The sequence below is a fragment of the Silurus aristotelis genome (assembly GCF_946808225.1).
Source record: "Silurus aristotelis genome assembly, chromosome: 28".
Taxonomy (NCBI): Eukaryota; Metazoa; Chordata; class Actinopteri; order Siluriformes; family Siluridae; genus Silurus; species Silurus aristotelis.
This window is the reverse complement of record NC_139601.1, coordinates 7094786-7109011: the sequence shown is the minus strand read 5'-3', so window position 1 is coordinate 7109011 and position 14226 is coordinate 7094786. Positions and strand designations below refer to the sequence as shown.

Below are 14226 nucleotides of genomic sequence, written 5' to 3'. Positions count from 1 at the left end.
ACATCAAATAAACATGGCTGCAGAATAACCACACCGATAGTAAACACATCTTGATACAAGACATATCACAGTCAAGCGGCCTTCCTATTTCTAACAAAAGACAAACATGGCGGCATCCATGCTTTTTTTTATTTTTTTTTTTATGCATGTATCTTTAGATTCATGTCACTTTCATGTCAGCAAGCTATAGTTGCTTGGCATTATGGGTAATGCAAATGTAGATTATATAAATTTGAACTAGACAAGGGTGAGGACAGTAAATGAGAATTTTGTTCCAGAATAAATCTCAAATCCACAATGAAGCACCCGTGTTAATTATTCCATTAAGTAGAAGCGCTGCTGTTTCCTAATTCCTAATGCTAATGTGCTGTTTATAATACCGAGCTGTACCACGGCATCCATTTTTTTTCAGACAAGCAGGTGTTTGGTGTCTATAAAGACTATGTTACGTGGAGGAGGCATGTCGATGGAGAAAAACAAGAGAACGATAGTCCGCCACTGAGAAGAACAACGTGTAGATCATGGTGATTAAATGCAACAGGAAGCTCCAGGAGGTGATGGGTGGGCAGAATGGTACTTAGGCCTCTACCAAGCACAGATGGCCCATGGCAGTCTGGATCGTGTCACACTGAGCTGGGAAGGACCCAGGGGCCAGGCGTCTCCTCCCTGGACTGTCACCAGTCATTGATGTCAGGTGACGCTGCGGGGAAGAGACTGCTCATTAGGTTTGCCTCAATTTTCTTCAACCTTCCAGGATAGAGAGAACAACATTCAATTTGTGTCACTCATTAAGCCCCTTATATCCAGTGACACTTAGCAGAGGGCTGGGGCTGCCGCATTGCCTGCAATAATGAAACGTACAAGACGGCTGGCACTATAGTAGAAGGCCATGGCTCTATATAGGAAAGTGTAAGTTTGAGCGTGGGTATTTATTTTGAGACAGCTAAGTATAACCTTGCTGTACCACAATATATAGAATAACCGCTTGGGGCTGTTGGATTATCTAACTCGTGTTAATGTGTGATAATTGCTGTAGCTAAATTTGGTGGATTCATGTGTTTGTGTCTTGAATAAACTTACTGTTTGTTTCTCTCTCTCTCTTTCTCTCTCTCTCTCTCTCTCTCTCTCTCTCTCTCTCTCTCTCTCTCTCTCAGTCTGTCTTTAGGGATGCAGGGAATTGTCCTCTGGCAAAACACTATCTCTAATTACTATTGTGTTTCTGCATGATGATGTGCTGCAAAACTGACGCATTGTGTGAAAACCTTCAAATGCTCTGCTGTACATTTACGTAACAGTCTTATTATGCAACCTTCTGTTGTCTTCAGACAATATCAATCCCGCAGTGTGGACAAAGACTATCTGTATCTGTTAAGCGCTCCTAACATTCGTAGCTGTGCTCAGATTGTGGGCATGGCCACAATGGAGGTAGGGTGTTGGCATTTTTATATGGGTTTCTTTCAGGTTCCTTACCGTTTTTTTCTAGAAGTGGAGCCAAGCCTTGGCATTCAAGTGCTAAGTCAGATCAAGGAATAAGTCATCATGTGCTATTTATCAGATTAAAGGTAAAGAGCTAATCTAATCTAATAATAAGTATAGTCAATTTACACATACATGTTAATATTTCAGTTCAGTTTCACACAAGATGAAGTGCAGAATATTTTCATTGAGGGTTTCAATTTAGTTTAGAATTTAGAATTAGTTTAGAATAAAATATATTCTCAAATCTCAAATTTCACAATGCTGAAATCTTTTTTTGGTGCACACAACATAAACTTTGCCTCTGTTATTAGGGAATGGTCTGTATTTTTACTTTTCTGAGTAATTTAATCTGAAATGACTGGTTGCCATTGGCCTCAGACATGAAGATTAATACTGATTATCTGAAAATTAATACTTTGTAAAATAAATATGAAAAAATAATTGTTTAGTTTTCAGGTGTTTTAATCAAGATTTAGTCAAAAATAAAAGTCAAAAGACTTAAATCAGAAGTGCAGACAAATTTGTGGAATGCGTTCAAGTCTTGCATGAGCAGGTGTGTCGAAATATTTAACTGCTACTCTGATTCTTCCCTTAAATTTCATACGTCTTTTTTTTATTTTGTTTTATTATTTACAATATTCCCCTTGGCTAGTTTCTTATTCAGGGGGTGATTCCTATTATATAACAGGTGAGTGCAAAAGTTACCCATTATAACCATTGTCTTTGGAATAGAAAAAAAAGTAACTAAATAGTAGTTATATCTAGCATCAATAACCCAAAATCAATAGCAAAAGTTTTTTTAAAGTACATTTTATACATTTTGCAGTCTACAGACATGAGGCATATGAGTTATAACACATAGAATATACAGTATATATATATATGGCCAAGCAATCTGATATGGAATATGAATATGGATAGCCAAAGGGTTGGAAGCAGTTTTGTATTGACTATTAAAAGCCTATCATGCCATACACTATTTGATCATGTTTGCTACAATAAGAACTATGTATAAAATACATTTTTGATTAATTTTGTTTTCTTTTGTCCTAAGGGGATGCAAACTTTTGCATTTGACCGTGTATTTTATATGGCATTAACTAACACTGTAAGGGATAATAAGCCGTATATCTTTGATCAGCACTGCAACTGTGTAGCTATGAGTTGTACCTGATTTGAATAAATGTGTAAGACCATTAAGACTGCATATAGGCGATTAGTTGATGAGGTAACAAACATGTACCTGCTTTTACACATGGCTTGGTTTGATATAAGTATTAAGCAAAAATCAGGAATTTCTGTAGGTATATATATAATGTATGTGTGTGTGTGTGTGTGTGTGTGTGAGAGAGAGAAAAAGAGAGAGCACTGGTGCAAAACCTCAGCCACAGAATCACCTAAGCATCCGATTTCGAACCACTTACCTGTAATTTAATTTACTAAGGTACGTTATGAATTATTCAGCTTTATACATTGTGACATTACACGAATCCTCGGAGCCACAGGCGGCTGCTGCAGTCAATCTCTCACACTAGCTCTGGGACGTTCTGGATGCCAGTGACGACTCTGTCGTCTCATTAACCCTTCCCGCATTTCGACTTTGTGGCAGGCGTTTCAATCTTTCCCAACGTAAGTTTGTTACTTTTAATATATTTTGACTAATAGTAGCCACTACAAAGCTGCTAGTGTACAACCTGTTTATGATACAGAGAAAATCTTTTTGGAGAAATTGTGGGGAAAAAAGTACAACACAAATAACCAAAATTGTGAAACAAGAACCTTAAATGTATGTAAGAAAAAAAGCAAAACTGTAACACTTGCAAAAGCTTGACAATGGTACCAGAACTTGAATAGGGGCACTTGAAAGTAGGACCTGCGACATGGTCATGTGACATGATGGGTAATGGCATTGATGGTTCAGTGGTTAAGGCTCTGGGTTACTGCTCATAAGGTTGGGGGTTCAAACCCCAGCACCACCAAACTGCCACTGTTGGGTTCTTGAGCAAAGCACTTATCCCTATATGCTCTAGGGGTGCTGTAACAGGGCTGGATCTATTGCCGACAAGCTGGGATACAGTATTTGAAAATTACAATTTCTGATTAATAAAATACTCAAAAAAATGTAGTTCAGCATTGATTTCATAACCCTGACACACAAAAAAAATTGTTTCACGTGGTTTAATCCAGCTTTTAAATACCGAAGCAATAGAGTAACCATGTTACTTAATAATACATGAATATACACTTATATGGACAAAAGTATTTGAACATCTGATTTTTCCAGCTATATGTGGCTCTTTCCCAAACTGTTACTACAAAGTCGAGACGAACAATTGTATAGAATATATTTGGATGTATACGATACATTTTCCCTTCACTTGAACTAGGAGACTCAAACCTGTTCCGGTATGACAATTCCCCTGTGCTAAATACATTTTCATGAAGAAATGGTTTACCTGGGTTGGAATGGAAGATGTTAAGTGGCCTGCTGACTCCACCCCAGGCCTCCTCACCCTGAATGAACACAAATCTCCACGCACTCCAAAATCTGGAACAACTTCCCAGAAGAGTGCAGGTAATTTAAAGAGCAAATGGGAACTGAATGTGGAATGGGATGTTCAAAAATGGCAAACCAACCTTATGACCAGATGTCCACAACCTTTTGTCCATATTGTGTATTAACCATATCAGAATAAAGGCCACTGGTATAAAAAGAGTCAATGTTAAACTCTACATACTTATACAGTACATTGCTTTATTTTGTACAATAAGGGAAACAAATGTATTTTATGAAAATGTGTCAAAATATTTTTTGTGATTTAACCATATTCTAATTTACATTGTTATAAATAACCACCCAATCACTATTAATAGTTTCAAAAGATCTCAGCATTTTTGACCCATTGGCCATGAATGTCATTGAAGAAAAATCGAACAGAGAAGCAAACCGAGTTGACCTTAACTAAGCTTCCTTTACCGCTTTTGTGTTTGCAACCTGACTTTCGCGGCGCTCAAATGTTCCCATGCTAAGTGCACAGGGACTTTACTCAGAGTGGTGAGATTGCTTGTGACATCTTGATACAGTTCAATCCGCCCCAAGTATATACTATTGCACTTGGTTCAAGACTGTACTGATGAGAAGGTCATGTAATGTTTTGATCAATACAATCCAGCAAATTTCATTTTAAGATGCACTTGGTAATATGCTTGCCTGATAGACACAAGGGCTCCATTTTAGCATTATTTATGAAGTGCTATCACATTATTGTCCAGTCAATTGCCCTGGGTATCAGAACTCCAATTCAACCCAGTCTTTTTTCCATGATCAAGCTTTTTGAATACCTAGGATTAATTCCGATGACTAAGCCGTTTTTTTGGAAATGCATTCATTTATAGGTATAAATTATTATTAATGTAATACAGTATTTGCTGACAGATGATTTGGTGTGTGCAGGTAAACTGGCACTCTTCAAATGCCAGATGCAAATGATTGCTATTAAACTGGCAACCCAGTGTTGCAGTTAAATCGGCCCAGGTTGCTACAGCATCACTGTTTGCATTCATCACTGGCTGCAAAATGGCAGACTGATCTATTTATTCATGCTGCTATGCTCTTGAGGGATGCACACACTGTTCTTTCTGTCTCTGCTTCCTTCTGTTCGTAGAGTAGCATATGATTTGCCTGTACAGTATTTGAGAGAAATGCGCAGCAAACAACATTGTCTATTTGAGAACACTTTAAATTCAGTAGATCATGGGCAATCAACAGCTACACACTATTTAGGAACATTTTAAGTTTGTGTACATGTTGTCATGCTTGTGTGTGTATGTTTGTGATTGTGTGTGTGTGTGTGTGTGTGTGAGAGAGAGAGAGAGAGAGAGAGAGAGAGAGAGAGAGAGAGAGAGAGAGAGAGAGAGAGAGACTTGATAGGAGTACACCATAGTGAAACAATGGTATGTCGAGAAATGTTGTGTGACAGCACAAAAAAATTCTTTTCCTCCTTTCCCCACACTCTCTGGTTAGACAGACTTTGGCAATGCCTGTGCTTGCCAACCAGGACAAAAGGTGACACCTAAGAGCACTTACACACACTCAAAACACACATGCAGGCACCGAGTGCTCATCTGCGGTACTACTGTTTCCTAGCAGGCAGGAGTCAGGTATTGCCTCAGGCTGTCTAAGCCAAGCTTAAACTGGGAAAGAGCGCAAGAAAGACTGATTAAGGAGAAAAATAGATAAATAAAAATCTCTATTGGCAAAGTTCATGGTAAATCTTGCCTCAAATCTATCTGCCTTGTGTTAATCAAAATGACTAGACGTTGTGTTTGGAACTCAGGTATCTTTAATCTCTCTTCGAGCAGTGTTCTTATCCAACCGCTCATCTACATGTGTTCAAAACCACTGTAATTGCGATTATTCTTTCATTCCTCTGGGGCTGATGCGAGGCGATAAAACCAGGATTACAACAGTTAAAGAAGCGGGACATCACTGGAATGATAATTAGATGTCAAACCTTGAACGGCGAGGCACCAAAGCCGCATTATATTAACACATTAATCATGCCGAATTGTGGCACGTCCATCCATGACAAATCAACCTACAGTCTGTGTACAGCGTCCAACACAAATCCAGTCCAATCTACACCTGGAATCGATTAGATCCTTTGACTCGATTGCTGTAGTCAAGACAAAAGCTCCACCTGCAAGCAACCTGTGTCTGCTTCTTAATCATTGGGACATCTGTCTTTATTGACTCTGCTCATCTGTTAGATCTCTCTCTTTCTCTCTCTCTTTCTCTCTCTCTCTCTCTCTCTCTCTCTCTCTCTCTCTCTCTCTTGAAGGCACCTGCTCTACCCCTCCCTTATCAATGCAACAAACACAGGGAGACAAGCAGGATTTAACAGATGTTTTGTGCAATATGTGCTTTTTTCTTTTTTTTTGCAAACTTACCTGCAGAATGAAGACGTTGCTTAAAATAGCAGGAGGACTGGAAAGTCTCGAAAAATAACGATAATAAAAATCTATAACAGAGGATGGATAGTGGTAGAGGAGATGGAGCTAGGATATTTGCATTTGTGGACTCTGTAATTATTCACAGCTGCCTGGTCAGCCCTCCAGTGGTTTTATTTTTAGAAGGATAAAGTATACCATTTTTCAGTAGGTACCAAGAACAATGTGAAATTCCTGGAACAGATTTACCTCTAATCACTTCTAATGTCAGTTTCAACAGTAGTTTTGATCAGACTCTACTGAAGGAAGTGTGTTTGAGACCATGGGAAAGAAGAGCTAATCTATTTCTGAGCTTATGAGCTTTGGGACATGTTCAGGGTTTTCTTTAGATGGTTTGTCTCAGGTGACAAATTTTACTTGGAGCAACCTGAAACATTATATCTTGTTCCTGAAGGCTACAATGTAGTGCAGATTATAAATTGGAGATCATTTTATAACCTTAGCCAATTGGGAGGAAGTATGTTATTAGTTTGGTGGGTTACGTGGACAAATTCCTTCATCTTGATTCTGTCTAGCTTTCTAAATGTTATTTGGTTTGCCCCTTTAATATATATACTTTCTATGTGAAACCCTAGAACAAAATAAAAGGTTCCATTTAGAACTGGCTAGAATGAATGTTTGCAGAACCTTTTTTCAAGAATAGTTACCAGGAAATACAGGCAGGCTTAATAAGTCATAAGTATGTTCAAGTTTGTAAACTTGAATAAAGTTTTGGAGAAGAATAAAGGGTTTAATTTGCACTTCATGAATTTTGGAGACATCAGATGAAGCAACAAAGAACATCTACAACAGATTTCCATCAGATGTTCAAATTGGCAGGAAAATAGCTACAGATGGGTGACAGATTAAAGTAAAAAAAATGGTTGCTCTGTTATGTTCTGGCATTTTGCTGGCATGTTTTGTGCCCATCAAAGAAAAGAGTCTGTACTCTAATGGGTCCGTTAAATGAATATTTTGGTCAAAACACACAACTTTAGAAAATCTATGCATGGCTATGATTGCTCTGGTGGATTTTAATTTATATTTGTATATAACCCCCAAAAAGGCAATGGTTTTACAGGTGGTAATGGTTTTACCAAACCTTTTTTTCTTCCTGACTGGTTTCTTTCTACTTATGAGTTTTGCTGGACTACTATGTCCATTGGGGCATGGGGCAGTACCTGCAACCCACTCTGATTGCACAGGAAGTCCAGCTCCTTCAGCATGTCACATTTATATGTACCTTTGCAAGGAGATTTGATGTGTCTCCAAGTACAGTTTCAAGAGTAAAGAGTAGGGAAATACCGCTGGACAGTTACACGAGAATACATATCTGCTCCTTTGTGCAAAGAAGAACAGGAGGAGCACTGCCAACAGGCTATTGATTGCATGAGGGTGGCATAAGGTCCTGACATCCTCTAGTGGGACCTGTGCTCACAGCCCAGCACCATGTAGCTTGATTTGGCATTTGCCAGAGAACACCAGAATTTGGCAGGTCTGCCGTTGGTGCCCTGTTTTCATCATGGATAAGACCAGGTTCACACTGTAAATATGACAGATATGAAAGAATGTGGAAATGCCTTTGGGAATATTGCACTGCTCACAACATCAACCAGCATGACCGGTTTGCTGTTGAGTCACTGATGGTCTGGGAAGGAATTTCTTTGGCGGGTTTCATAGATTTTCACCTACTAGCCAATGGTCTTCTTAATGCTGTTAGGTACTAGGATGAAAGCCTCGGAGCCATTGTCAGACCTTATGCTGGCACAGTGGGTCCTAGGTTCCAGGTGCATGACAATTCTAGACTTCATGTGGCACATTGTTTAGCCAGTTTCTGGATGATGATGTAATTGTTGCCTTTAACTGGCCCTCACGTTCCTCAGGCCTGAATCCAGTTGAGAACTTTAGGGATGTTTACCCTGATCCAGGTCTGGGAGGAGGTCCTCTAGGACACTATCTGCCATATCATCAGCCTGCCCAGCTGTTGTCTGGAGTGCATACAGGCACATGGGGGCCATACGCACTACTGATATTACTACATTACAAGTTGCTGTCATGCAAGTTGGATCAGCCTGTAATTTATTTATACATTTTTTCAGTGTGATTTTGAATCAAACACTGATGATCAGTGTTGTGCTTGTTACTAAAAAATAGTAACTAGTTACAGTTACTCGTTACTTCATTCAAAAAGTAACTCCGTTACTTTGTTTATTACTTACACCAAAAAGTAATCCGTTACTGTTAAAAGTACCTTTTTAGTTACTTTTATAAAGAACCTTCTTTAATGGTACCATTAATGCCCTTTTATGCGTTATGATCTATACAAACACAAAACTGACTTAAACACAGTAATTTTTAAACACTATTTTATTAAAATCAGACCAGCACAAACTGAATATATCACAAGGATTTCTGAAATAAATAACAAAACAAGCTGAATTATATATTAACAATCAAAAACTAATGTGGCTTCTGCTGTTGTGTTGAGCTCTTAAAAATGTTCTTTTCACAGCTGAAGTATGAAAACTATCAACAATGTAGAACAGAACACCGGGTTAGCTTCTAGCTTCTAGCTCCTCAGGCATGGATTTTCTGGAGGAGTTTCAACAGATTGGAGTTGCTGTTTATCGCAGTAGATACGAGCTTCGAACCAGAAAGACACAACTTACATTTGACTTAAAAGTTTTTGTCTTTATACTCAACTAAAGTGAAATAATGAACATATTTCCACTTTGAGAAACTCGTCTTGCTCTCGCCTCGACTCGCCATTACTGCCGCACAGACCTGAATAAACGGAGACACGCCCACAGTGCCTCTTCTTTGTGTTTACAGTGGTTCATCCACCAATCCTACAATGCGACACTGCTGTAAGCAGGTTAGACTGTAGTCTACACTTCAGCCCAAATTAATTCATTTAAAAAAGTAACGGGTAACGCACCATACGGTAACGGTAATGGAGTTACTTTATTTTTAAAAGTAACGCGTTACAGTATTAGTTACTGTAAAAAGTTACCGTTAACGCGTTACTGCCCAACACTGCTGATGATTTTAGTATTCATTGTCAATTAGTGCATCATTTACAAAATGTATATAACTCAAGACTTTCAACTTGAATATTTCATACATGAGGTCCAGTGTGTGATTTTAGTGCTCCTTACTCTTTCCTTTCTGAGCAGTGGATTTCAGCTATATGCTTGAATATGTGCAATGTATAATCTTAGCCCAAACAATGTTTTTGCTCTTTAGCTTAACAACATTCTGAAATATAATAATAATAATAATTAATAATATTAATAAGCAGTCATAATGACAATAATATATGGACTCTGTAATAAAATCTGGGCAAGAGTCAAGCATCATCATGCACCTAATGGAAGCATGTTCGCCTTTCAGAGCCCTAGACAGCAATGAAGGCTAATCAACATAACGAGGAACAAACGATGCAATTATCTTTCCAGTCTAGTTGTCAAGCCAAGCCATGTGTTTAATTTCAGGGTACAAGTAATTAATGATCCAATCATTTATTTATGGTGCTGGAGTTTTGGGAGCCAAGAAGTCGCTGTCCAAATTTCAATAAAAGTTTTAAGGTCAAACTTTTTTCCAAGATTGTCAACAAAAGTAAACAATTAATTTATGCAGTTTTTGGGGCAATGGGTTTGGAATAAATGGAAAAGGTACCGTATTCCCTCAGTGTATATACACACAACCGCAACTCACCCAACGTTTGCCAGACCATTCACATGTCTGAGCATGCACACACACACGCACATACACACACAGTTGGCGGGGAAACAGTGCAGAATTACTCAGACCACTAAAGCAACTGCGCCAACACAGTAGCCAAGAACACAGTTAGACGGCAAGTGGGGAGAAGAGAGGAGGGTCGAGGGAGAAAGAGGAAGGGTTTGGATGCTGATCACTTCAATGAAATGACAGATGCATCCCCCTGAATGCGCGCACACACACACACACACACACACACACACACACACACACAATGCTTTCAGTGGCACCCCACAGACACCTTATTTTGTGACCGCTTTTCCCGTGAAATTTCCCTGCACAATGCATCCCCTTTTCACCACGAACAGAATCCGAATCTGCTCTATTCCTATGTGCCCGGCATGCCAATTATAACAAGCAACAACGATGGAAGAAGAAGAAAAAGAAAATACAAAGAAACAAAAGCAAATCAGACCAAAGCTCGAGGATCTCACACACTTGACATTCTTGTATTGTTGATGGATTTTTTTTTCCACCCGATGCCAAACCACAGAACTACAGCATCCCTTAACACTCTGCAATTCTTATTTGCAATTTTTTTTCTTACCTATGATAATTCAGATTCAGTAATTTTGCACCTTAAGCCATAATTAACAGACAGTATTGCATTTTAAACACCACTGCCTTGCTAAAGTTCGGAAAGAAAGAAAAACAAAAACTTCCTTACCCATGACAAGACCAGAAACATGTGATGTGTGTGTCTCAAGGCTTTGTCTTTTCTTCTGATCTTCCTTTTCCCCCTCTCCTCCCGGCTGTTTTGCCGTTTTTCTTTCCCCCTGATGATTCTGTGCTTTTTCTAACGACGCCACTCTAGCGCACCTTTTAGGATTACACACAGACCCAGTCTTTAGCCCCCTACCTACAGCACTGTGTCTTTATTACTGACACTGTGTAGGCGTTCTACAGAGGACGGATCTGTGTGCTCTCTCCTCTTTCTCTCTCTTTCTCTCTCTCTCTCTCTCTCTCTCTCTCTCTCTCTCTCTCTCTCTCTCTCTCTCTTTCGCACACACTCGCTCTTAGGTTGGCTTTTTCTGTGTCTCTCTCTCGCGCGTTCTCACTGTGTGACTGTTACTGTTAGAGATGAGTCCACAAAGTGGCAGCAAAACCTTCACACACACACTCTCTCTCTCTCTCTCTCTCTCTCTCTCTCTCTCTCTCTCTCTCTCTCTCTCTCTTTCTCTCTCTCTCTCTCTCTCTCTCTCTCTCTCTCTCTCTCTGTATTTCTCAACCATACGCTATTACAACTCATCCTCTCATCCTGTACCTTTCGTCTTCTCTTCTCCCAACAGTGTTTTCCCCTTGACTCTCTCTCGCTCACCCAGAAAGTAAAATGTGGTATTTTGCAGTCAGTCACCTGCTCCCTTTGCCACCAAACAGGGCTGTAATCACATTTGCACAGTGATGCTGCAGCGAGCCACCCTCCCCGTCACAGTGCAGAGACTCTCACTGCAAAGACTTTGATTAAGCTGAGCTTACACCTGACTTTACAGGAACACAAACACATTTACTCAAAAACTGTCATCAACCACATGGTCCCTGCTTCAAATAGACAAGCCATGTGCTCAATTTGCTGCATTGCCAAATTTATGATGAATCACGAATAATGGTGTGATTGCTGTATGGATGTACAGATGTCGGGTGACTTTTTGCGGCACAAACTCCATTGCAGTAAAAAAAAAAATGAATACATGAATGTATTTAGCATTAGTGATCACAGGGTAAATGTCACCTAATATAACACTGCATAAATATTACTAATGTTCTCTATGAAAAGTTCATAGGTTTTCATGCCATCTGTCAACATCGTTATGACCACTGACATATGACACTTATATTACCCTATGCAAACATTATGAAGTTTTATGTAGCCCTATAAACAGTACTTTAAATTGCTGCTCTACTCTTGGGCTTGCAAATTGCCTCATAGAACATCAACTGATATAAGGTGCCTATATATTTATAAATATTCATGTAGGATTGTCATTTAGCCTACCTTATATAAAGTGTTCACATAACTACATGACACCTGCATAAGACTCTATTATTATTTATGTTGAATGATATCAGTCTTCACAACATAACCCCTCATGGACATTAATAAAGTCCTATGCGGTTGCATTCTGTCCTATGAACTCTTTGCTTAAGGGGAGTGTTTATTTAGATACATGACACCTGCATTAACCTTCATTATTATTTATGTAGGGTAGGGGTGAAATTCTTTGGGACAGGGCTTTCGATTCGGTACACACATGTAACAAATGCAATCCTTTTTACATGTGGAACTTAGTTCATATCTGACTTCCCTTGGACTTGAGCGCAGTTTCACTGTTTTATGTTTTTTTTTTTGTAGTATTATTTAACCGGAAAAGAACATACACAACAATGCGAGAGATATAAAAAAGAAACTAAAGTGTCACTGTGACACTGTGTGCTGTGGCTACTCACTCCGTACCAGAAATACAATTTGTAGTGCACAGCACACTTGTATACACATCTGGGGTCTAACAAATGTAAACTATGAAATTTTTCCATATATTTAATTTTATTTAATCAATGCAAATTTTGCCAATTTATTTGATTACTAAATTGAATCAATATATAAAAATTTTATTGCAATAATTTGAGTTATTACTTTTGTTTATTTTATGTTTTATTTTTTATAAAATATTATAAATCATTATTTTATATATAATATTTAACCAAGCTTGCATTTTATTTAAAATAGTAAAAAAATATATACTGTTGATGTTTACAAATGTAATTAATAATAATCTGCATTAATAAAAGCAACAAGCAGCTTTATTTTTTCCCCTAACTGTACAGAAATTGAACCGAACCGTGACTTAAGAACCATGGCATCGAACCGTGAAATTTGTGTAACATTTTTTATATACTTATAAAAAATTTATATATATATATATATATATATATATATATATATATATATATATATATATATATATATATATATATATATATATATATATATATATACAGTGAGGAAAATAAGTATTTGAACACCCTGCTATTTTGCAAGTTCTCCTCCTTAGAAATCATGGAGGGGTCTGAAATTGTCATCGTAGGTGCATGTCCACTGTGAGAGACATAATCTAAAAATAAAATCCAGAAATCACAATATATGATTTTTAAACTATTTATTTGTATGATACAGCTGCAAATAAGTATTTGAACACCTGTCTATCAGCTAGAATTCTGACCCTCAAAGACCTGTTAGTCTGCCTTTAAAATGTCCACCTCCACTACATTTATTATCCTAAATTAGATGCACCTGTTTGAGGTCGTTAGCTGCATAAAGACACCTGTCCACCCCATACAATCAGTAAGAATCCAACTACTAACATGGCCAAGACCAAAGAGCTGTCCAAAGACACTAGAGACAAAATTGTACACCTCCACAAGGCTGGAAAGGGCTACGGGGAAATTGCCAAGCAGCTTGGTGAAAAAAGGTCCACTGTTGAAGCAATCATTAGAAAATGGAAGAAGCTAAACATGACTGTCAATCTCCCTCGGACTGGGGCTCCATGCAAGATCTCACCTTGTGGAGTCTCAATGATCCTAAGGAAGGTGAGAAATCAGCCCAGAACTACACAGGAGGTAGAAAGTCCCCCCCCCCAGTTAGAGCATTGAAGATGGGTCGAGGCTGGGTCTTCCAACATGACAATGACCCGAAGCACACAGCCAGGATAACCAAGGAGTGGCTCTGTAAGAAGCATATCAAGGTTCTGGCGTGGCCTAGCCAGTCTCCGGACCTAAACCCAATAGAGAATCTTTGGAGGGAGCTCAAACTCCGTGTTTCTCAGCGACAGGCCAGAAACCTGACTGATCTAGAGAAGATCTGTGTGGAGGAGTGGGCCAAAATCCCTCCTGCAGTGTGTGCAAACCTGGTGAAAAACTACAGGAAACGTTTGACCTCTGTAATTGCAAACAAAGGCTACTGTACCAAATATTAACATT

At 38.6% G+C, this 14226-nt stretch overlaps 1 protein-coding gene across 1 annotated transcript in view; it reads right to left on the bottom strand.

The window, feature by feature from the left end:
• lrrn2 (leucine rich repeat neuronal 2) overlaps nucleotides 1-11609 on the bottom strand; it is a 54123-nt gene extending 42514 nt beyond the window's left edge. The window contains exons 1-2 of the mRNA XM_083534124.1: nucleotides 11481-11609; nucleotides 10919-11388 (exon numbers count right to left, since the gene is read on the bottom strand). The gene's annotated coding sequence lies outside the window, so the exon portion shown is untranslated. The remainder of the gene's footprint in view (nucleotides 1-10918; nucleotides 11389-11480) is intronic.
• Nucleotides 11610-14226: the final 2617 nt, after the last annotated feature.